At 34.1% G+C, this 25,610-nt stretch overlaps 1 protein-coding gene and 1 pseudogene across 13 annotated transcripts in view; both read right to left on the bottom strand.

Annotated features, from left to right (window-relative positions):
- The window catches only part of ZPBP (zona pellucida binding protein), a 261,637-nt gene that overhangs the window by 106,781 nt on the left and 129,246 nt on the right, over positions 1–25,610 (bottom strand). The window lies entirely within an intron of this gene.
- On the bottom strand, positions 3,590–18,654 carry LOC117977908 (nucleolar GTP-binding protein 2-like; annotated as a pseudogene).

Consider the following 25,610-nt stretch of genomic DNA (forward strand, 5'->3'; position numbering starts at 1 on the left):
GGATAAGGGGATGGATATCAGGTGGTGCCATCAAGCCTCATAATTGGGCTGGGGTCTTTGATTATTCTGTTCCTCTTTTTCCTGTTGCAAATGTGGTTGCCCAAGGATCTCAGAATATGTTAATAGCACATCTATGGCATGTTTATTATGGGCCATCAAAGAAAATTCTTTTTCTAGCATCATGATTCAATGATACAAGTTAATATTTGGATCTAGTTCATACTATATTTTAAATTTTATATCATTTACTTTTAAAATGTATTTTTCCAAATTGGGAAATATTTTACCATTTTTTAGAGGAAATATTTGCCATTCTATGTTCCAAAGAGTTCCTCAGTTTTAATAGATGTTTTATTTGGGAGAATAATGTTTCAGATGGGAAAAAGTTTAATTAAACAAAGTAGATTTATTTCCTCCAGTGATAACAACAGTATTTGAGTTGGTAATGTACACAGTAAGCTTCCAATGATGTTTCTCAAATGTGTGTTGATTATGGCACATTTTCTCTCAAAGCACACCTTAATATTTATTGAAGAACAAATATGGAAATATTAAGCAAAGATACTAAAAGTGTTAAATCATTACACATGCAGAAGCGAAATCTGCATGCAGTCTTTACACATATGCTTTATATTGATTATCAAAAATAGAAATGACACCGGCATAAAATCATCTAAATACAAGCTTAAATAAATATGACTTTCTAGTTACTATTCTTAGAATTAATAAACCCTCACAGTATGATATGTGTAACATCATATAGTTCCTATGTGTAGCACTCCTTCCTAGTATACGTACTAAAATATTTTTTCTCTGTTAAGTAGAACTGGGGAAAAATGTTAAAATGTTATTTAAATTTAAAGTACAAAATTAGCCAACTCTTTAAACAAAGAGACAAAGAAGGATTTGTGACTAATCGGTATTGACATAAAAAACATGATAAAGTACAAAAAAAAGTTATGAACTTTGCATAGGAAATAATTTCTTAAAAAGGAAAATGCACTAACCATAATGCAAAACATTTAATATTAAAATTAAGAAATTAATTTTAAAAATCATAAAAGTAACGATTGTGTAAAATAAAACTGTGGAAAGACTCTCCAAGCAAGATGGACTCCCTGAGGCTAACAGAGATGCTTTAAATTTGAAAAGAGAAGTAGGCATTCATAGTGAGGTGAGAGGCTGGTGAGTGGTCACATACTTTGTGTTTCTCTGAAGAAAATACAGCCTTTGACAACAAACTTTCTGCCTGTACAACTCCAAGCTGGAGTATCTCCTATAACCAAAAACTGAACATTCCATAACTGACCATCTGAAAATCTTCAATGAAAAGGGATTTGTGGTCTCAAACTTGTAGGCAACCCAATCACTCTGTTGCCTCAACCAATCAGGGCTTGGCTACATCAACCAACAGGAACCAAACAAGTTTGAATCCCTCCTTTTCATAAACAGACATGATTGGGAACATGGGTAGGAACTTTATGAAAGCCAAACCCTCTCTTTGTTCTCTGCAGTGCACCTTCAGTTATACCAAAGGCTGTGTCTCCCAATTCTATCCATTGCTTCTCAGAAAATATAAGCTTTCCTTTTGGCCTTTGCAGATCTCATGGTCTTTTGTTAACGACAGTCAAGGAATAAAATTCGGAAAAAAATTGTAGCTATATAATCAACAGAAGAATATTATTCAGAATATATAATTAACTCATATAAATCAATTAGAAAAACAAATAAAAACTAATTTAAAAGTAGGCACCAAGGAGAAAATACAAATGGTGAACTAATGGATTTTTGTGTTGAGCCAACAAAACAGTACTCAAATTAGATCTAGGAAATCCAGATAGACATCAGAATGTAATACATTGAGAGTGAGATGCAAGAACTTCCAGTGAACTAGGAAGCTCCAGGCCCTCATTCCCCCATGAAAACATTAAATAAGTAACTAGAGACTGGCTAAAATAACTTTACAAGAGCTATGGAAACCAGCCATAGGTCTACAGCAATTAAGTTCTGAATCCAAAAAAAAAGCCGTGTTTGAAATGATTAAAAAAAAAATTGTGGCATTTTTACTCACCACTGTCCCACCTCCTTCCCCATGCAGCTCTAGAAGATTCCATCCTACACAACTGAGAGAACAGAGCAGACTAAATTTATGACCTTCTGACCTGTATGAGAGTCCCATGCCTGTGGGATTGGTTTGTGATGGGTGCAGTTCCTGAAAACCACAAGGAGACAACAAAGGGGAACATAGGTAGGGCAAGAGATTTCCTGAAAAATATAACATAACATGTAAAGCCAAGAGAAGCAGCAGGAGTGAGCCTCTTAGAGAAGAAGATATCTAAAAGCAGCCATGTATACAGAGGATTCAGAAAAAAGCACATGCTCAGGACCAAGCATAAGAAAAGATGTTCCACATCACTAAGCATAAGAGAAAAACAAATCAAAGCTACAATGAGATATCAGCTCACAACCATTAGCACAGACACTATTTAAAAAACAGAAAATATGTATTGGTCATGATGTGGAGAAATTGAAATCATACTTGGTGGAAATGTAAAATGGTGAAGCTACTATGAAAAACAATACAGAGCTTCCTCAAAAAATTAAACATAGAATTACCATGTGATCAGTTAATCCTGCTTTTGGGTATATATCCAAAAGTATTGAAAGCAGGATCTCTAGGAAGTATTGCATATCCATGCACCCATGTCCATTGTCACATTATTCACAATGGCCAAAAGGTGGAAACAACTCAGATTTTCACTGAGAGATGGGAAAAGTGTTAGATCTGATAAATTCAGCAAAGTAGTAGGATACAAAATTGATACACAAAAATCAGTTATGTTTGTGTACATTAACAATAAACAATCCAAAAGGGAAATTAGGAAAATAGTTCCATTTAAAATACAATCAAATAATATTTAGGCATAAACTCAACCAAGGTGGTGGAATAATGTATACTATAAATTACCAAAAATTGTTGAAAAAAATTCAAGAAGACACAAATAAATAGAAAGACATATCATGTTCATGGGTTGGAACACAATATTAAGGTGTTAACACCACACAAAGCTATTGATTCAATGCAATCTCTATCAAAATCCCAATAACATTTTTTTTGTGAAAAACAAAAATCTTTCTCAAGAGACTCCAAATAGCCAAAATATTGAAAAAGAAAAACAAAGTTGAAAGTCTCACATTTCCTGATTTTAAAACTTACTACAAAGCTGCAATAATCAAAACAGTGTGGTGCTGCCAAAAAGACAGACATACAGACTAATGGAACAGAATAGAAAGCCCAGTAATAAATCCTTGCATACAGGGACAAATGATTTTCACAAAGGATGCCAAGATCATTCAATGGGGAAAGAACAATTTTTTTCACCCAATGGTATTGGGAAAACTGGATATACACAGACAACTAAATGAAGTTGGATTCTTAGACCATATATAAAAATTAACTCAAAATGAATCAAGGACTTAAGAGCTAAAACTGTAGAACATTTAGAAGATGACACTGGGGAAAAGCTTCAGGATACTGCATTTTACAATGATTTCTTTTTGTGCATATTTTTGTATAATACACAACCTTTTAAACGTTACTGCTAATATCTGAATTTTTGTGTTTCTGCTTCAGTCCCTCTGAGTCATTGGTCTTCTTTTCGTTCCCGTTTGTATTTTTCACATTGTGTGTTTCATAGTAGTACACACAAATTTTTTTGGATTGTTCCTGCTGTACTGCTCACTTCCATTCCTTAGATGTAAGCATCCTGCAAGTTTTACTTGAATATTCCTCTTCCCTCTGTGTTCTGCTTATTTCCTTTTTTGGTAAATGCTGTGTATCATCTGCATCTTCTTCAGATATTTTTCTCTGCTCTTCATGTTTTTCAAATATCTTTTCACTTAGTACCTTGGATACTCTGACTCCTGAAAACTTTTTAGCTTTAGCTTTGTCTAAAAACTTCTGATATTTAGCAATATTCTCATCTAGAGCTTTAATAATGGCTTTGGTGTGATTTTTCCATATGTTCTTCCTCAGATTCCTAGTAAGACTCTTCATCATCTCTTGCTTCTGCTCCTCTTCTTCAATAGAAAAGCTCTCAAGCTCTTTCTCCAGATATGACATATCCACAGGAACGAGGTCATCCCCAGAAGACTGAGGCACCACACTGAGTTTGCCAAAGTTTTGCTGAACCCATGCACAAGAATTGGTTGCATCTCTGAGTTAGCATCCAGTGACTATTCTCTTCTTTTTCTTTTTCAATCACAGATTCTGTCACTTCACCTACAGTTTTGGTATTCATTCTGTTACTTCCTCTTCTGGATTGTTCTGGGTTGCTTCTGTGGCAACTTCCACAGATTAGGAGGGTGAAAGCTGGGGGGCCACAGGTGACTCTCCATTAAGCAGCTTGACAAAGAAAGGAATCCAGCCCTCTCAGCCAGTCATTGAGGACTATCCACCCACAGTCAGTAAGTCAGTAAGTTACTCCACCCTTTAGTAACTTTCCAATCCAGAAAGTTAAGCTTCTCAATAAAGTCCTCAGCATTCTCCCAAGAATTAATCTTTTATGTCTTGCTGATATATTCTGGCTTTACTTGTTCAAGTACAACATCAATGCAGTCTTCAGGGGTCTTAATTTTTCCTACTTAACTCCTTTTAGCACAATGTCTGTCTTCAAGTCCTCAGAAGAGTATACCAAACCTGAACAGTCAATGAAGCATAACCAACATATCAAGGTAATGTATTTCCAGATATTTCATCTACAATGGGGACCACATTGCAAACTTTCTTGGAACACTATGTTTATATCACAGAGCTCTTGCCAACATTTAGATAGCCAATGAACCCAACATTCATCTGTTTCTTGTCAGTGTACAACTTTCCAAACTGCCACAGAAGCTGAATAAATGCTCCTTTGTGAAAGGGGTCAGCAAGACTTGCATGGAAAGCAAGTGTTGGCTAATCCAAGGAGAGGACAGCAACCCATCATTTTGTTGCCCAGGTTGCAACAAGGTCACATTTGTTATGTACAAACATAACGTGTTCCCAGGGTTTATTCTTTTTCAAGTATGGCTCAAGGCTCAATGTGAAGGGAACGGGTACCCACTGGATCTCTAGCATCAGCAACCAGAACTACAACATCTGGTGAATCTATAACCCTGGAGAGCTCACCCTATATTCCTTTGGACTGTCCCTTTTTACATGTCTCTTCTTGTGCTTCATTTATCCCACCAGTGTCTTCAGTTACTGACTCATGATCTTTTCTAGAAACTGGTCTAGCTCTCAGTGGACATTTCAGCATTTTCTAGAAAAGACTGCATATCACTTGCAAATAAATTTGGTTGCTTCCTTTGTGACATAGGGCCAAATGTAGTTTTAAAACTTTCAGTATCAGGAACTTTCAGTATCAGGAATGTGCACCTTTGAGTTGAGGCTGGATTCAATCTTAGAGAAGAGACATTGGTAACTTGCTTTGTTTCATGACAACTGTATGAATCCTTCATAACTGTATCCACTCCCTCTTGAAGTTTTTGTAATCATGACTGCTTAATCACATGTGCATTTTCAAACTATTTGATATTTGGCTGCACTTTTGCCACTGTGCCAGAAGCCACCTTTGATTGATATTCCAGGGGCTTAATGATCTTACCACAGCTGTTCTTGTATTTCTTTTGCCTGTACATATTCAGGCCTGAGACTGTGGCCTGGTCCCTCATGCTTTGACCTCCTGCTTCCTGCTCTCAGTCTGGGTTTGTGCTGGCATCGAAGAGGTTGATGGTGCACTGTCCTTTTGTACTTGGGCTTTACCATCTTGGTGATGAGATGGGAACTGAAGTGCTAAGTCCAGCTTATGTTGGGTAAATGAATTCAGAACTTCCCAGGCCTGGCTGAAGTGACCTGTTTTATTACAGCTTCAATCTCAGTAGTTGTTATTGGTCTCCTCAGTTGTTAGATTTTTTCATAGTTCAATCTTGGTAGGCTGTATCTGTCTAGGAATGTCTTCTAGGTTTTCCAATTTATTGGCATATAGTTGCTCCTAGAAGCCTCTAATGATCCTTTGAATTTCCATGGCAGCAGACGCAATGTCTACTTTTTTATCTGATTTTATTTTCATTTATTTTATCTTCTTTTTTTCTTAGTCTGGCTAAAGGTTTGTTGATTTTATCTTTTTTAAAAATAACTTTTCATTTCATTGATTTTTGTATTTTTTTATTTCAATTTCATTTATTTCTGCTCTGATCTTTATTTCTTCTACTAATTTGGGGTTTGGTTTGCCCTTGTTTTTCTAGTTCTTTAAGATGTATCAATAGGTTGCTAATTTGAAGTTTTTCTGCTTTTGTTGATGTAGGTGCCTATTGCGATAAACTTCCCTGTACTGCTTTCACTGTATCCCACAGGTTTAGGTACATCATGTTTCCATTTTCATTTGTTTCAAGACATTTTAAAATTTCCTTCTTAATTTCTTCATTGAGCCACTGGTCATTCAGGAGCATATTGTTTAATTTCCAGGTGTTCATATAGTTTCAAAATTCCTCTTGTTATTCATTTCTAGTTTTATTCCATTGTGGTCAGAGAAGATACTTGATATAATTTCAATGTTTTGACTTTTTAAAGATTTGATTTGTGGCCTAACATATGGCCTATCTTTGAGGATTATCCATGAGCTGAGGAGAAGAATGTGTATTCTGCAACTGTGGGATGAAATGTTCTGTGAATATGGCTATTAGGTTCATTTGTTGTATAGTAGAGATTAAGCCCGATATTTCTTTGTTGATTTTCTGTCTGGATAATTTGTCCAATGCTGCACTGAAAGTAGGGTGTTAAAGTCTCCAGCTATTATTGCATAGGGGTCTCTCTCTTTAGCTCTAATAATATGTGCTTTATATATCTGGATGCTCCTGTGTTAGATTCATATATATTAAGAATTGTTATATCCTCTTGCTGAATTGATTTCTTTATTCAATGACCTTGTCTCTTTTTATGCTTTTTGTCTTGAAATCTATTTTTTTTTCCTGATATAAGTATAGCTACTCCTACTCTTTTCTGGTTTTGCATGGAACTTTTTTTAACTCTTTAGCCTATGTGTGTGTCCGTCTGGGTGTAGTGTGTTTCATGTAGGCAACAGATTGTTGGGTCTTGTGTTTTTATCCATTCAGCTCTCTATGTCTCTTTATTGGAGAGTTTAGTGCATTTATATTTCATGTTATTACTCATAAGGAATTACTTTTGCCATTTTGTCACTTGTTTTCTGGTTGTTTTGTGGTCTTTTCCTTCTTTCTTTCCTTCCTGTATTCCTTTTAGTGAAGGTGATTTTCTCTGGTGGTATATATACATATCCGTTGTGTTTTTTGATTTGTGGTTACCATAGCCTTGCAAATAATATCACATAACCTGTTATTTTAAACTGACAACAACTTAATGCTGATTGCATAAACAAACAAGCAAAGAGAAAACTAGTAAAAAACTCTACAGTTTAACTTCATCCCCCCCTTTTTAGCTTTTTGTTGTTTCTATTTATATCTTAGTATACAGTGTTGTGAAAAGTTGTTGTAGTTATTATTTTTATAGGTTCATCTTTCAATCTTTCTACTCGAGATATGAGTGTTTATACAACACTATTGCAGTATTATAATATTCTGTGTTTTTTTGTGTATTTACTTCAGATGATTTCTTATTGTTCATTAACATCCTTTTCCTTCAGATTGAAGAACTCTCCTTAGCATTTCTTATAGGCAAGGTCTGGTGGTGATGAAATCCCTCAGCTTTTGTTTTTCTGGGGAAGTCTTTATTTCTTCTCCATGTTTGAAGAATATTTTTGCCAGATATACTATTCTAGGATACAAATTTTTTCTTTTTTTTCCTTCAGCAATTTAAATATGTCATACCACTCTCTCCTGGCCTATAAGGTTTCCACTGAGAAGTCTGCTCACAAATGTACTGGAGTTCCATTGTATGTTGTTTCTTTTCTTTTGCTGCTTTTAGGATCCATTCTTTATCCTTGACCTTTGGGAGTTTGACTATTAAATGTCTTGAGGTAGTCTCACCTGGGTTAAAGTTGCTTGGTGTTCTATACCTTTCTTGTCCTTGAATACTGATACCTTTTTTCTAGGTTTGGAAACTTCTCTGTTACCATCCCTTTGAATAACCTTTGTACCCCAACCTCTCACTCTACCTCCTCCTTAAGGCCAATAAGTCTTAGATTTGCCCTTTAGAGGCGATTTTCTAGATCTTCTAGACATGCTTCATCTTTTTCTCTTTTGTCTTTTCTGACTGTGTATTTCCAAATAGCCTATCTTGAAGCTCACTAATTCTTTATTTTGCCTGATAAATTCTGCTGTTGAGTCTCTGATGCATTCTTCAGTATATCAATTGCATTTTTCAGCTCCAGAACTTCTGCTTGATGCTTTTTAATTATTTCAACTTCTTTGTTAAATTTATCTGACAGGATTCTGAATTCCTTCTCTGTGTTATCTTGAATTCTGTTAAGCTTCCTCAAAATAGCTATTATGAATTCTCCATCTGAAAGGTTACACATCTGTTTCCCAAGATTGATCACTGGTGCCCTATTTAGTTCATTTGATGAGGTCATGTTTTCCTGGATGATCTTGATGCTTGTGGATGTTTGTTGATGTCTTGGCATTGAAGAGTCAGGTATTTATTGTGGTCTTCGCCGTCTGGGCTTTTATGTACCCATCCTCCTTGGGAAGGCCTTCTAGGTATTCAAAGAGACTTCAGTGTTGTGATTGAAGTCTTTGGTCACTGCAGCTATATCTGCATTAGGGGGCTCTCCAAGCCTAGTAACACTGTGGCTCTTGCAGACTTGCAGATGCACTGCCTTGGAGGTCTTGGGTAAGATTCAGAAGAATTCCCTGGATTACCAGGCAGAGACTCTTGTTCTCTTCTCTTATTTTCCTGCAAACAAACAGAGTCTCTCTGTGTGTGCTGAGCTGACTGGAACAAGAGGAGGGGTGACTCAGGCACCCTGTGGCAACCACCACCTGTGACTGCACTGGGTCAGACCTGAAGCCAGCATAGCATTGGGTTTCACCCAAGGCTCGTAGTCACCACTGCCTAACTACCACTTATGTTCACTGAAGACCCAAGGGCTCTACAATAAGCAGGTAGTGAGTCCAGCCAGGCTCATATCCTTCACTTCCTGTTGGTAAGTTTCTTCCAGCCCTAACTGGGTTCAGAGATGCCATCTGGGAACCAGGGACTGGAATCTACCTGGTCCTCTATTCTACAGCAGCAGAACTGGCACCAAAGCTGCAAGACAAAGTCTTTCCCACTCTTCACTCCCCTATCCTCAAGCATAGTAGTCTCTCTCTGTGACCATCATTGCCCCAGGCCTGCAGCAAGTATTGCCTGGCTACCACCAATGTTCACTCAAGGCCCAAAGGCCCTTCAGTCAGTTTGTGGTGAATGCTGCCAGTTCTGAGTCTCTCCTTTCAAGGCAGTGGGCTACCCCCTAGCTCAGAGAAGGTCCAGAAATCCTATCCAGGAGTGATGGCCTGGAACTGAAGACTCCAGGAGCCCACTTGTTGCTCTACTCCACAAAGCTGGTATCCAAGCTAATGCTTGATTCTTATGAAGGTGCTTTTTTGTGTGGACAGTTGTTCAATTTGGTGTTCCAGCAGGAGGGATAATCACTGGAGGGTTCTATTTGGCCATCTTACTCTGCCTTCTCCCTGTTTTGATTTCTTTTACGTGATACCAAAAGCACAAGAAATAAAGATTGGGTTCTATAAAAATAAAACCTTTTGTGTATCAAAGGACATTATCAAATCTAGTGAAAAGGCAACCCACAATATAGGAGAAAATATTTGCAAATCACATGCCTGATAAGTGGTTAACATTTTTTTTTAAATTGTAAACTCCTATAATTCAACAAACAACCCAATTAAAAAATGGGAAGAAGACTTGAATAGGTGTTTCTCCAAAGAAGATACACAAATGGCCAATAAGTATATAAACAGATGCTCAAAACTACTAACCATTAGTGAAATGCAACTCAAAACCATAATGAGATACCACTTCAAACACAATCAGATGACAAGTATCAAGAAAATGGAAAATAACTAGTGTTGGTGAGGATATGGAGAAATTGTGAGCCTTGTGCATTGCTGATGGGAATGTAAAATGGTATAGTGGCTATGGAAAATCAGTATGGTGGCTCTTCAAGAAATTAAAATAGAATTGCCATATGAATCAGCAATCCCATTTCTGGGTATATGCTCAAAAGAATTGAAAGAAGTGTCTCAAAGAGACATTTGTATGCATTATGGACTTAATGTTTGTGTCCCTCCAAATTGATATATTAAAGCCCTAATCTCCAATGAGGCAATATTGGAGATAAGGCCCCTAAGGAGATAAATTTAAATGAGGTAATAAAGGCAGGGCCCTTATCTGATAAGATTAATCTCCTTATAAGAAAACAGACCAGAAACACTGCTATCTCTTTCTCCATGAATATGCACCAAGGAAAAGCCATGTAAGGACAATACCAGAAGGTGGCTGTCTGAAATCAAGAAGAGAGCCCTCTCCAGAAACTGATCTTGGACTTCTAGCATCCAGAATTGTAAGAAAATAAATTTCTGTTGTTTAAGCCACCCATTCTATGAAATTTTATTATGGCAGCCTAATACAGTATATATCTAAAATAACTGAAAGCAGGATCTTGCAGGTATTTGCTTACCTGTGTTTAATGCAGCATTATTCACAATAGCCAACAGCTGGATGTAGCCCAATGCCCATCAGTGAATAAATGAAAAACAAAATGTGTGTATAGGTACAATAGAATGTTATTCAGCCTTAAAAAGGAAATTCTGACACATGCTATAACATGGATGAATCTTAAAAAATATTGTGCTAAGTGAAATAAGCCAGTCATAAAAAGACAAATACTATATGATTCCACTTACATGAGGTATCTAGAGTAGTCACATTTATAGAGAAAAAATGTAGAATGGTGGTTTTCAGGTGTTGGAGGGAGAAGGGAATGGGGAGTTATTATTTTATGGGTATACAATTTCAGTCTAGAAGTTGAAAAAAATTCTAGAGATGGATGGTGATGATGATTTCACAACAGTGGGACTGAAGTTAATGCCACTGTGTATTTAAATTGTACATTTAAATACACTTAAAATGTTAAATTTTATGTTATGTACATTTTACCATAATAAAAAGTGATATATACACATTCATATATTTAAATTAGCTAATATCTACAATTTGATTATGCCAAGAATTCACATAGATATGGAATAACAGAGTTTCTTCCACACTACTGTTGGAAATGTATTAATAAAACCAATTGTGAAAAATAGTCTGATATATTTTAATTAACTGCATATCTTGTGACCCAATATTAGATAAAGACCTTTAAGAATCTTGAACAGAATACATAAACAAAAATATTCATTACAGCACTGTGTGTCATAGCAAAAAATTGAGAACAATCAATTTCAACCAACAATAAAACAGACATGCACCCTGATATATTCACATAATGGAAAATTATACAAAAATTTAAAATTTTTAAATAGTGTTATAATCACAAAAGTAGAAACAAATTTCACACATGTGGTCTACAATAATGTGAATAGGTTAAAATAACTATAACTGGATAGATTTATAATTAGATAAATAGTCTTGACTGGATAGATTCTCAGTCTTGATATTTAAAAATCCAGCTGTATGCTGTTAACACAAAAATATAAGTTTAAGACAAATTAATATATACATAGGCAAAGCAATCACAAAATCTCAACCATGACAATTTTATTTTATGTGACTGGACAAACCATTTTAAAATTGGCAGCTTTTAACAAAAATAAAAACAATGATCTCTATACTTAAGACATTTTTGTAAGTTTTAGTAATAATCATAGATCAGTAAAATAAAAATCATAATTCTTTAAAAGACATGTATATATGTATTTTATATGTGTTAATATATGTATATGTCTATTTATATGTACACATATAAACACACAAATTAATATGGTATATACCCCTACTTCATAGACCTGAGGGTAAAGAAACAAAATTATGAAATTATTGAAATAAAATATTAGAGATTTTTTCATGCCTATGAGACAGGTAAAACTTTCCTAAGAAGAAACAACTATAATTGTAAGGGGTCCAAAATACTCAAAACATATTTTAAAAAATGAACAAAGCTTCCAGTTGCGATGCCAAGTTTCAAAACTTACTACAAAGCTACAATAATCAAAACAGTGTGGTACTAACATAAGGAAATGCCTACCACCAATGAAACAGAATAGTGCACATAAATAACTCATACATCTAAGACAATTGATTTTTCAACAAGGATACCAAGACAATGAAATGTGGAAAGAACAGTTTCTTCAGCAAATTATTCTGTAACAACTAGATAGCCACACGTCAAATAATACAGTTGAACTCCTACAACACACAATTTATAAAAATTAGCTCAAAATGCGTTGATGACCACTTTGAAAAAAATATAGGGGTAAGTCTTCATGATTTTAGATTTTGCAATGGTTTCTTAGATATGACACCAAAAGCATAAGCAATAAAAAATAAATATAAACTAGACTTCATTTTAAAACTGTGACGAAATGGACAATATTATGGATGTGAAAAGAAAAGCAGAGAACAGGTAAAAATATTTGCAAAGCATATATTTGCTGAGAATCTAATATATAGACTATCTAAAGAGCCCTTACTACTCAAAAACAAACAAAATCCCAAGTAGAAACACTGGCAGAGGATTTACGTAGACATTTCTCCAAAAAAGATACACAAATGGCCACCAAGCAAACAGGAAAAAATGCTCAACATCATTACATCATTCAGGAAATACAAATAAAAACTGAATGAGACACTATTTCACATATGCTAGAATGGTTAGAATAAACTTTTTTTTTTTTTTTAAAAGGAAAATAGCAAGTGTTGGCCAGGATGTGAAGAAACAGGTACTCTCATACATCACTAATGGGATTGTAAAATGGTATATGTCTTGTGAAAAATGGTTTGGCTTATACTCAAAAAGTTAAACACAGAATAAGTGGAAAATAAAGTGGAATGACCCAGTAATTCCACTCTTGGTATGTACCCAAAAGAACTCAAAATGGGCACTTAAGTATATACTTTTCATGAATGTTCACAGCAACAGTATTCACAATAGCCAAAATATGGAAATAACCAAATGTCCATGGATAAATAAATTGTATATATACATAAAATGGGATATTATTCAGCCATAAGAAAGAATGTAGCACTGATACATGCTACATCATAGACGAATCTCAAAAACATTATGCTAAGTGAAAAAAGCCAGATACAAAATAATACATATTGTTTTATTTTATATGAAATATCCAGAATAAATAAATCCATAAAGATAGAAAGCATAGTGATAGTTGCCAGGGGGTAATGGTAGACATGAATGAGGCGTAACTTTTTAATAAGTACGGGGTTTCCTTTTTGAAGTGATTAAAATATTTTGGAATTTGGTAGAGGTGTTTGCAAAACATTGTGATTGTACTAAATGCTATTAAATTGTTCGCATTAAAATGGTGAATTTTAATTAATGTGAATTTCAACTCAATTAAAAAAATAAATAGAGCTTCATTTGATCTGTGGACTAGTATAAATTGGTGTGACACATGTTTATTTGATAATCAAAAGGAGAGGTCAGTCAATCATGCATAAAACAATAAACAGTTAAAAGCAGTGAATTTAATGAATGACATAAATGAGCAGGTCAAAGATACCTGACAAACATTCCACACAATATATACAAAGAACTCCACTTTCAGGCACTACAGAGTCAAACTGCTATTTATTTCCTGTATAGCTTTGAGAACTTCTCTATGAGTTTAAAATAAAGATAAATGAGTTTTAATAAATAGAAACTCTCATAGCTGTACAGGAAACAAATGTAAAAGCCCATCACATTACAGGCAGGGTGGAGAGATCTATATAACTAGAAGCTCTCTTCTCATCAGAAACAATAAATGCTAGAAGAGAATGGAGCAATGGTTTACTAGACATAAAAGTAAATTTTACAACTAAGAAACTATCTTTCGAAACTAAGGGTAAAAATACAATTTGTAATAAAAATTAGAGAGACATATTATCCAGGTAACAAAATATGTTCTCCCAACTCCTGCAACATGCAATCCGTAGAATCAATCTGCACATGTACCCCTGAATAAAAGTTAAAAAAAGAAAAACTAAAGGAAGTTCCTTAGCCTGAAGAGATCTATTACCAGATGGAATAATAGGAAATCCATGTATCAACTTGCCTGAAACAATGAAAAATAATAATAATAATTCAATATACATGAAAAAAATGGCTTTCAAAACATTAGTTATCAAACCACAAGGAACTGTAACTCTTTGGAAATAAGAAACAAAAGATGTGAGCCCTACAATTGTGAGCCTACAATTAGTAAACTAACTTCCATAGCTTACTGTCTTGAGTGAGTTTTCTAATTATGCTACAGGGAACTAAGGTGGAGCCCAGCAAAGTCCCTCAATTAAGGAGACCAACCTAAGAGTCAGAGAAGACCAACACTGCTGGAGTTAAGACTATGTCCCAGAGAGGAGACAGCTACATACACAGAGAACCCCGGAGATGAGTAGAATATTTCTCCAAAATATGTTACACAACAGCAATCAGCAGGTATGTGTGAGAAAGCTATGTTAGGCTGGGAAGAGGAACATCTATTTTGATAGCAGTAGAGGGAATAGTGCCTGGCAGTCACTCTGGATAATGAACAGTGTCTGTTCCCAACAGCCAGTATGAGAAACTCAAAATTCAAAAGGCACTGGGTAAAGCACTTGGGAAGGTAGTAGGAAACAATTACCTCTGGACTGAATATTGAACAAGAACCACCTATCAAATTACAAAGCAAGACATAAAATAATCAAACAGCTTCCAAGAAATGCATTAATTGCGTGCGAAAACAAAGACTCAGAAGAAACAAATTTTTAGGAACATCAAAATATCCAGCACCAAATAAGGCAAAATTCACAATGTTGGAATCTAAACAAAGATTACTGTGCAGTAATAAGAGGCAGGAAAACATAACCCATATTCAGGGAAATAAACAATCAAAACCAAACTGGAACTAAGGAGGTAAAATACACTGAAAGCTACAAAATATTCCTGAAAGAAACTAAAGATGACCTAAATAGACATTCTGTGTTCATGAGAATAAATACTTAATATTGTTAAGATGTTAATATTACCCAAAGGGATCTAGAGATTCAATACAATCCCTGTCAACATTCCAACAGCTTTTATTGAAGAAATGGAAATGCCAACCCTCAAATTTATATGGAATTCAAAGGGCACTAAATAGTCAAAAAAAAATCGAAAAAGGAAAACAAAGACGGAAGATACATAACTCCCAATTTCAAAAATTACTACAAAGCAATAGTAATCAAAATAGTGTGGTACAGGCATAAGGACAGACTATATAGCCCAATGGAACAGAAATAAGTGCATATGTCCATGACCAGCTCATTATTTATAAGGGTGCCAAGTCCATTAATTATGGAAATAATAGTCTCTTCCACAAATGGTAAAGAGACAAGTGGATTTCCAACTGCAAAAGAATGAAGTTGAACCCCTACTTCATATCAAATACATTAATTAACTCAGAATGGATTTATGACCTAAATATATCAGAGCAAAAACTATTAAATCCCTGGAACAAAACATAAGGTTAAATCTTCATGCTTTCATACAGCAACAAATGCTTAGATCTGACACCAAAAACAAGGGTAACAAAAGAAAGCACACGTAACTTTGACTTCATCAAAATTAAGATTTTGTCCATCAAAGTATATTATCAAGAACTTTGCAAATTGGCAAAGCAGAAATGTTTACAGGGTCTAAATAACTGGTACAATATATAAACACTAAACATAAGAAAGCTGGAATGGTTTTATATTAATATCTAACAAAATAGGCTTCAATGTAAGAAATATTATCAGGAATATAAAAATGTATTACATAATGATAGAGGAGGAAGTGATCAGGAAAAAATAGCAATTCTAAATGTCTATTTAACTAGTTACTGAGTTTCAAATATGTGGCAAAACTAAAAGGAGAAATAGACAAATTCACAATAACAGCTAGGAATTTCAAACATTCCGTTCTCAAAAACTGATATAACAAGTTGAAAATAAAAAAACAGGGATATAGAAGATTAACTTACTAAAACCAAAAATATCAGAATAAACTTTTTATTCATGGGAGCATATAACATTTATCAAAATGTGCCAGATTTCTGGCCAGAAAACAATCTTCAGAACAACTGAAAGGACTGAATTGATATAGAATATGTTTTCTGAACATAAGATATTTAATTGCAGATTAACAAAAATTATATTGGAGTTGACCAGATATATGAAAGTTAAACAACATACTAATGAATAAGACCTGGGCCAAATAAAATTATAAAATTAGATAATATTTTGGACTTATCAAAAACTTAAAAATCAACAAAAATAAAATTAGTGGGCTATAGATAAAGCAATGTTAGGAAAAAATGTAAATCTTTTAAATACTTACATAAGAAAAAAGAGAAAGTTATGAAATCAGTGTTCTATACTACTCTCATAAGAAACTAAAGAAAGGGCCAGACGCAGTGGCTGACACCAGTAATCCCAACCCCTTGAGAGGCCAAAGCAGGCGGATCACAAGGTCAGCCACTCAAGACCAGCCTGGCTAACATGATGAAACCCCATCTCTACTAAAAAAACAAAAATTAGCTGGGTGTGCTGGTGTGTGCCTTGAATCCCAGCTGCTCTGGAGGCAGAGGCAGGAGAATCACCTGAACCTAGGAGGCAGAGATTGCGGTGAGCTGAGATCACACCACTGCACTCCAGCCTGGGCAAGAGAGTGAGACTCCGTCTCAAAAAAAAAAAAAAAAAAAAACTGAAGAAAGAAGAGCACATTAATTTTCAGATAAGAAAGGAAAGACTTTAGTAACCATTAAAGGTATTAGCTAAAATTAATGAAATAGAAATCAGATAAGAGAAAATTAATAAACAAAATGCTGGCTCTTTGAAAGGACTACTACAATTGATAAACTTCCAATTAAAGTTTGGTAAAACTTAAAAACAAAAAACATATGTAGATGAATAATATCAGGAATTAATGAGAAAACATCACTACAGATCTTATGACATTAGAAGGAAAATAAGAGAACACTATGATCAATTTGTGGAATAAATTTGACATCTAAATAAAATAGACAAACTCTTGAGGATATACATTATCAAAACAGGCTCAGAAAATCTGAAAAGCCCTATATCAATTAACCACTGAATTATAATTAAAATCCTTTGCACATGGACTTATCATTTTGTTGTTATGATCTAAGCCACTAATACCCAGCCATCCTATTGATTACAATTATATATTCAAAATAATTACATTGTAAAATAACTACCTGAGTACTCTAAAAAGCAAAGAGATTAAAGTGAATTTAGAAGGATGGTTGAAAGAAACAACTCACACAGGGAAGAGTATCCATTCTGTTTGTCTGTTTTTAAATTTTCTCTCTCTCACATTTATTACCATTATTATCTAGAAAAATCTTAAATATCTAAAAATATTTTGAATTTAATAATAATGAATATATAACACTGAAATTAATGGGATAAATCTAAAGCAGTGTTTGAAAAAATTATCATTTTACATGTAGCTTTTATTAGGAAAAAATGGAAATTTCTAAATATCAATGCCCTCATTGAAAATTTCAAGAAATCTATTTTTTGAAAAGTCTCCTAAAATATGTAAATGTAGCAAAGTAGTAGTAAGCAAGGGCAACGAACAAAAACTATTATATTTCTAAGTACTAGCAATAAACGATTACAAACCAAAATTTAAGCCACAATACCACTTATAATAACTCCCTCCAAAATGAAATAACTACATGAATCTAACAACCATGTGTAAGATCTATATGATGCTAACTACAAACTACCAATGAAAGAAATAAAAGACCTAAAAAAAATAGATGGGCATGCTATGTTCATGGATCTAAAGATTTAATATAGTAAAATTATGAAAATTCCACAAATCCTATATTGAGCTATAAGTTTAATACAATTGCTATCAATATCCTAGAATAATTTTTTTGTAAATATAGATAAACTAAACTTCATATGGAAAAGCAAAGAAACAAGAATAGCTAAAATTAGCTTTGTGAGAGAAGAAAAAAGTAGGAGAAATCACACCACCAATTTTAAGACTTACTAACAATAGTAATGAAGACAGTGTTTGCTATGGTTTGAATGTTTGTCCCTTCCAAACTCATGTTGAAATTTAATTGCCATTATAACAGTATTTAGTAAGATCCCTAAGAGGTGATTAGACCATGAGGGCTTGGCCCTCATGAACTGATTAATGTCATTATCATGGGGTTGGATTCTGAGTTTGGCCCCTTTGTCTGTGTTTCTCTCTCTGTCTCACGCCCTGTCTTTGCACTTCCATCATGAGATTACACAATGAGAAGGCCCTCACCAGATGTCAATACCTTGATCCTGGACTTTCCATGCTCCAGAACTGTGAGAAATACATTTCTGTTCTTTATAAATTACAAAGTCTCAGATATTCTATTATAGCAGCACAGAGTGGACTAAGATAGAAAATTGATTTTGAGAAGTGGGACTGTTGCTAAAACAGTCCCCTCATCACAGGCCCAGAGTGTCACTCCTCGCATCACAGGCCCAGAGTGCCAAGGTCTGGGAGAAGGAAATATGTGAAAAGAGAGGCCTAGTGGGCCCTCAGGACATCGAGGCTTGCTTCCCAGGGAAGTCTCAGGTCTCTGTTCCCTGCATTCTGGCACAGGGCTCCTCAGCCACCCAGGTGTTGCTGAAGGAGGCCCCAGATAGGACTTGAGTCACTGATTGTAAGAATACAAGCAACAAATCTTGGTGGTGTCCAAGTGGTGTTAAGTCTTCAAGCAGGCAGAATGCAAGGGCTGTGGAGGCATGGCTTCCTCCACCTTTATTTCAAAGAAACTTGTTGTGAACAACCTGGGGGCCCAGGCAGAGACTTACCATAGGGACAGAGCCACAGCAGAGAGCCTCTACTGTGGTAATGCCCAGCAGAATTGTGTGGTCAGAGTTTTCAGAGAGTCTCCACTACAGTAATACATAGTAGAGCCACGAGAGCAAGGCCATGGGAGATAAGCAATACCAGCCTGGGAGAGCAGCAGGCATCTGACTCCAACCTACAAGAGCTGTTGTTTGAGCTATGACCAACAAAGCCAAAGAAGTGTGGCTTCTCGAGCCCTTGAGGACACAACCCCCACCCCAGTGTGCCCAGAAGGCAGGACAAGGGGTCAAGGAAAATTATTCTGGAGGCTTAATATTTAATGTTGTTTACCTTGTTGGGTTTTGGACTTCCTTAGGGCCATTTATCCCTTTCTTCTTGCCTATTTCTCCATTTTGGAAATATATCCTCTGCCTGTTCCACCATAATATTTTGAAGTAGATAATTTGTTTGATTTCACAGGGTCACAGCTGGAGGGAAATTTGCCTCAGGATGTATTGTGCCTTGAGTCTCGCCCACATACATCTGATTTAGATGAGAGACTCTAGACTTTGAACATTTCAGTTGATGCTGAAACAAGTTAAGACTTTTGGGGCTACTGGATAAAAATGACTACGTTATATGTGATAAAAACATGAATTTTGGGGGTCAAGGTCAAAATGGTATGATTTGTATATATCTTCAAAAAGTATATGTTGGAAACTCAATCCCCAATCCAACAGTGTTAGGAGGTGGGGCCTAATGGGACTTGTCTAGGTCATGATGGCTTGACCTTCATGAATGGATTAATGCCAATTATAGAATGGCTTGAGGCTGAAAGGTCAGTCTCTTGCTCCATCTCACTCTTTCTTTGGCCATCATGAGATGACACAGGAAGGAGGCCCTCATCAGATGCCAGACCCTTGATCTTAGACTTCCCAGCTTCCAGAACTGTAAGCCAATAAATTTCTTTTCATGACAAATTATGGAGTCTGTGGTATTCTGTTTTATCTATGATAGCAGCACAAAACAGACTAAGACAGTGCTTTATTAGTGCAGGGATACACACATAGATCAATGGAACAAGCTGGTAACCCAGTGAATTCCATTAAATATCGGAGGACAAAATGATATCAATCCTATAGAAGCACTTTCAGAACAGTAGGAGAAAACAATGTCCAACTCATTTTATAATGCCAGCATAACCGTAATCCAAAATCACAACAAAGACATTATTTAAAAATACAGAAAAATACTCTTGAAAAAGGTATAAATATTAACAAATCAAATAATAAATAAAAGGACCATGACCACATAGGTTTTTATCCCGGAAATGCAAGTGTTGGTTCAGCATTAAAGAGTCAATCAAAGCAAATTACTGTACTAATACAATAAGTGTTCTCAGATGTTCTTTGTCGGTTTTCAAACCGGCAAAGACCATCTAAGATAACCCTACAGCTAATACCATACTTAAAAGTGAAAGAGTTATTGCTTTTCCTCTAATATTGGGAAAAGGGCAAGAATGCCTTCTTTTGACATTTTTATTTAACACTGTACTAGAGGACCTAGTCATTGCAATAAAGCAAGCCAAAAAAAACAAGGCACAAACATCAGAAATAAAGAATTAAATCTGTTGCAGAACATATATTTATATTAAAAAGGATCTACAAAATAATTATTATATCTAAGCAGTGAATTAAGCATAATCACAGGATCCAGGTTAATATTTTAAAAATCCATAATATTCTTACATACTAATGGGAAAATTAAATCAAATAACATGCTAACTGGAAAATTAAATCAAATAACCATTAAAATAACTCAATTTAAAAGAGAGCAAATAAAACATAACATTCTTATGAATAAATCTAAGAGATTTGCTAGAAATCTGAAATGAAAACTACAAAACATCCCAAAAACAAATTTAAAAAGAATTTACACACTTGGAGAATCAACATGTTCGCTATTTGGAAGACTAAATATATTTGAGATAACATTTAATTAATTTTGTCTTTAGAGTCAATGAAATCAATTCAAATTACAGTTGAACTCTTTGTAGAAATTGATATGTTAATTCTAAAATGCATACAATAATTCAAAAAACAGGGAAAAAAGCAATTTTTAAAATAAAATCAAAGCTGGAGGATTACCCTATGTGATTTCAATAGTTGCTATAAAGCTACAGTAATCAAGATACTTCAGTATTGTTCAAATAACAGACATAGATGAATGGAGCATAATTAAATGCACAAAATTGCAGTCAGCTGAATTTTTGCCAGAGGCAACATTGCATTTTAATAGAGGAAGAAAAGTATCTTCAATAAATGGTACTGGATCATTAAGATATGATATCTTTATGGTAAAAAATGATCATCAACCTTTTTCTCACACCAAACAGAAAAATCAACTCAAAATGGATCATGGACCTAAATGCGGAATCCAAAATACTATTAAAAAACACAGAGGCTGGGCGCAGTGACTCAGGCCTGTAATCCCAGCACTTTGGGAGGCTGAGGTGGGTGGGTCACCTGAGGTCAGGAGTTCGACACTAGCCTGGTCAACATGGTGAAAGCTCGTCTCTACTAAAAATACAAAAAAATAGCTGGGCGTGGTTGTGCATGCCTGTAATCTCAGCTACTCGAGAGGCTGAGGCAAGAGAATTGCTTGAACCTGGGAGAAAGAGGTTGCAATGAGCTCATGCCACTGCACTCCAGCCTGGGCAGCAGAGCAAGACTCTGTCTCAAAAAAAAAAAAAAACAGTAGAAAATCTTTGTGAATTTAGAGTAAGATAAGGTGTATTAGAACACAAACACTTACATAAACTATAGAATAGAATAAATAAAATACATTTATGCAACTTTTTAATTTAAAAACAAAAATGCAGGCCACAATCTGAGAGAAAATACAGCACATATATCAGCAAAGGACTTTTGTCCATACTATTGTAAGGACTCTTACAAGTCAGTAATTATAAGATAAACAACCCACTTAAAAATGGGAAAGATAGTCGAACAAAGTATAAAACACGTACCAATAGCCATTTGGAACTTGAAAAGATGCTCAAGATATCTTTTAATCAGGAAAATGAAAACTAAAACCACATGAGATACCACAATACACACATACTGGAATGGCTAACATGTAAAAGACTGACAACACCATGCTTTGGAAAGGGTTTGGAGCAACTGTCACCTCACATATTGCTGTATAACACAAGTTATAAGTGTGTTACACAGTTAACACAAGTGGCTGTATAACACAAAATTATACAGCCACTTTATAAAGCCAATTGTTGGCTCCTAAATATAGATACAATTGGCTTACAAAAGCCAACAATTTGGCTTTTCTTAAAAATAAATAAAGTTAAACATACACTAACCATATGACCCAGCAATCACAGTCATAGGTATTTTTCCAGGAGAAATGAAAATATATATCCACACAAAGACTTGTACAGGAATATTTATAGAAGCTTTATTTGTAATGGCCTAAAACTGGAAATAACCCAAATGTCCATCATCAGGTGAAAGAATGGATAAACAAAATGTGCTATACCCATACAATGGAGTACTATTCAGCAATAAACAGGGAAAAACAATTAATACATTCAACAAAATGGATGAATCTCAAAATCATTATGCTAATAAAATTCAGACAAGGAATATATATACTACATGTCTATTTGTATAAAATTACAAAAACATATGCAAATCTATAATGACACAAAGCATATCAAAGCCTAGGAGTAGATGTTGAGAGGTCAGCTAGATTAAAAGAGGGCATAAGCAAAATACAGGGCATGGGACTTTTCTTGACCATTGTGATGCCTGCATGGGTGTATACATGTCAAGTCACTAAACTGTAAAATTTCAACATGTATAGTTAATTGTATGTCATTGCTGAGCCAAAATAAAACAAGTTGTAGAAGCTACTTAAGGCAAAATATCATTTATTTTGTGGTTATCATGCAAAACAATACTATTTGTCATTATTCATGATCCCAATAAGTATTAATAGCATAAAATTTTTAATTAGGATAAAAAAATCTATGATAATGTATATAACTAAGGAGAGAGAAAAGACAATGAAATTGTTGAGGACTTCATAGGAGGTGTCACCTGTCTCTTGTTAAAATTGCTGTAAATCTTAGAAAGAATGTAAAGCACGTAACAGAATATGACATTTTCTTTCAATGGATGATACATGTACACTTGCCCCCAATATCATTTCTGTTATTTTATGTGTTTGAAACATAATATTTATAAAGATTTCATTTCCAAAGAGCCATAATAAATCAAACACACGCAAACTTTCCCATGAAAACCAAAACCAAAATAAACATCCATTGACAGCTTCAATGAAGAATTAAATATTTGAAACAAGAATTTAAATTTTACATAAACCATTTAAGAAAAGGCAAGAAGAGGAAAGAACTGCAACTCATTTCTGAAACAGCAGTGCCCTAATATAATACTAAAATTTTACAAAAATGTACAAGAGAAGGGAACTACAGACCAAAGTCCCTCATGAATATAGACAAAAAAATCCTTAACAAAATGTTATTATAGCATATAAAAATTAAAAATATATTTTTAAATGATCACATGTATTTTATATTAGGGGAGTTTATGTAAGGTTGCTTTAACATATGTCAATCAATCAACGCATCATAAAAACATAATAAAAGATACAAACCATGTGATCATCTCAATTCGGGTGTAAAAGACATTAGGAAAAATTCAATCTGATTTACAATTAAAAATCAAAATAAATAGGAAACAATTTCCTTTGTCAACCTGATTAATGGCATTTATGAAAAGCCCACAACTAGTGTCATACTTAATTGTGAAAGTCTGAGGGCTCTGATAGTGGGAACAAGATTAGCATGCCCACTCTTAACACTTCTGTTTAAAGTTTTCTAAATACAATAGTCTCATGAGTCAATAAAAAGAAATAATGAGCAAATAGAGCTTAAGAAAAAAGTAAAATTGTCTTTATTCTTGTGGAATATGATTAGGTATATAAAGAAAAATCCTAAAAATCAAAAATAAACTATTAGAACTATCACTGAGTTTAGCAAGGCCACAAGATACAAAGTCAACATTTCTAGAAGAAAACAGAAAAAGGTCTTTATGAATTGGATCTAAGCAAAGATTTCTTGGACAGACACAATATCCTTGGAACATTAAGAAAAAATTTGAGAAACTTGGTTTTGTCAAGATTAAAATTTCTGATACTTGAAAGATAACATTGAGAAAATGAAGACAGAGCACATAGAGAGAGACCTGTTTCCTAAATATATAAATAAATCTTATAAGGAAATACTAAAAAAAAAACCTGATAAAAAGATACAGGAAAGGATTTGAACAAACAGTTCAGAGAAGAATATATATGAATGTGCAAAGAGCAAATGAAAAGATATATCATTAGTTATTAAGTGCAAATTAATAATACTATACTCTTATTAGGATGGTTATTTTTTTAATTTTATTATTATTATACTTTAAGTTTTAGGATGGTTAAAATTTTAAGAAATGGACAACAGAAAGCACTTCTGAGAATGTGAAGAAGCTAGAAATCTCATACATTGCTGGTGGGTGTGTAAAATCACAAAATTTCTGTGTAAAAGTTGGGGGTTTCTTACAATTTTAACTTATATTTACCATATCACTCCATGATTTAACTCTTATGTATTTACTCAAGAGAAATGGAAACATATAACCCTATAAAAACTTAACACATAAATGTTCATACAACTTTATTCACACTAGACAAAAACTGGAAACAACTCAAATGCTGAGCAAGAGTTGGACAGACAAATAGTGGTATATTTAATAAGTGATGGTAGAGATTGTGAAGTGGCATAAGGGAACCATTTAGGGTGATGGAAATTTCTGCATCTTCATAGTGATGTTAACTGATGTTAGTTAAATGTTAGTTTTGATACTTGTCATAACTCACTGAGCTATAAAGTTAAAATTGAAATGTTTAAAATTAAAATTACATATGTAAAATAAACACATTACATTTAAATAAAGAGGATTAGAAATACTGTCTCACAAAGAAAGCTCTAGGCCCATTTGATTTCATTGGTGAATTCAATGAAACATTTAAGGACAAAAATTGTTATTATGGGTTTATTTTTTCAGAATACAGAAGAGGAAGGAATACTGCCCAACTTGTTTTTGAAAGGCCAGCATAATAAAAATGAAAAAGGAATTATAATATGTAATATAAATAATACAAATGCTTAGAATGTTAGCAAATTAGATACAGCAATTTATGATGATAAAGTGGAGTTTGATAAAAGAACATAAGATTCAATGCATATTTTAACAAATTAAATATAACTACTTTATTTCAATAATAGAGAAAAGCATTTAATGAAATCCAACTCTCTGATCCACAATAAAATATCTCAGTAAACTAAGAATAAGTAGGAATTTCTTAATCTGATAAAGGGTATCTAAAACAATTTATACAGCTAACATCTGCTTCAAGGTAAAACATTGAATGATTTCTTTCTAAAATTAGGGAAAATATAAGCATAGCTATTCTCACAAT

This window comes from Pan paniscus, chromosome 6 (assembly GCF_029289425.2).
Source record: "Pan paniscus chromosome 6, NHGRI_mPanPan1-v2.0_pri, whole genome shotgun sequence".
Taxonomy (NCBI): domain Eukaryota; kingdom Metazoa; phylum Chordata; class Mammalia; order Primates; family Hominidae; genus Pan; species Pan paniscus.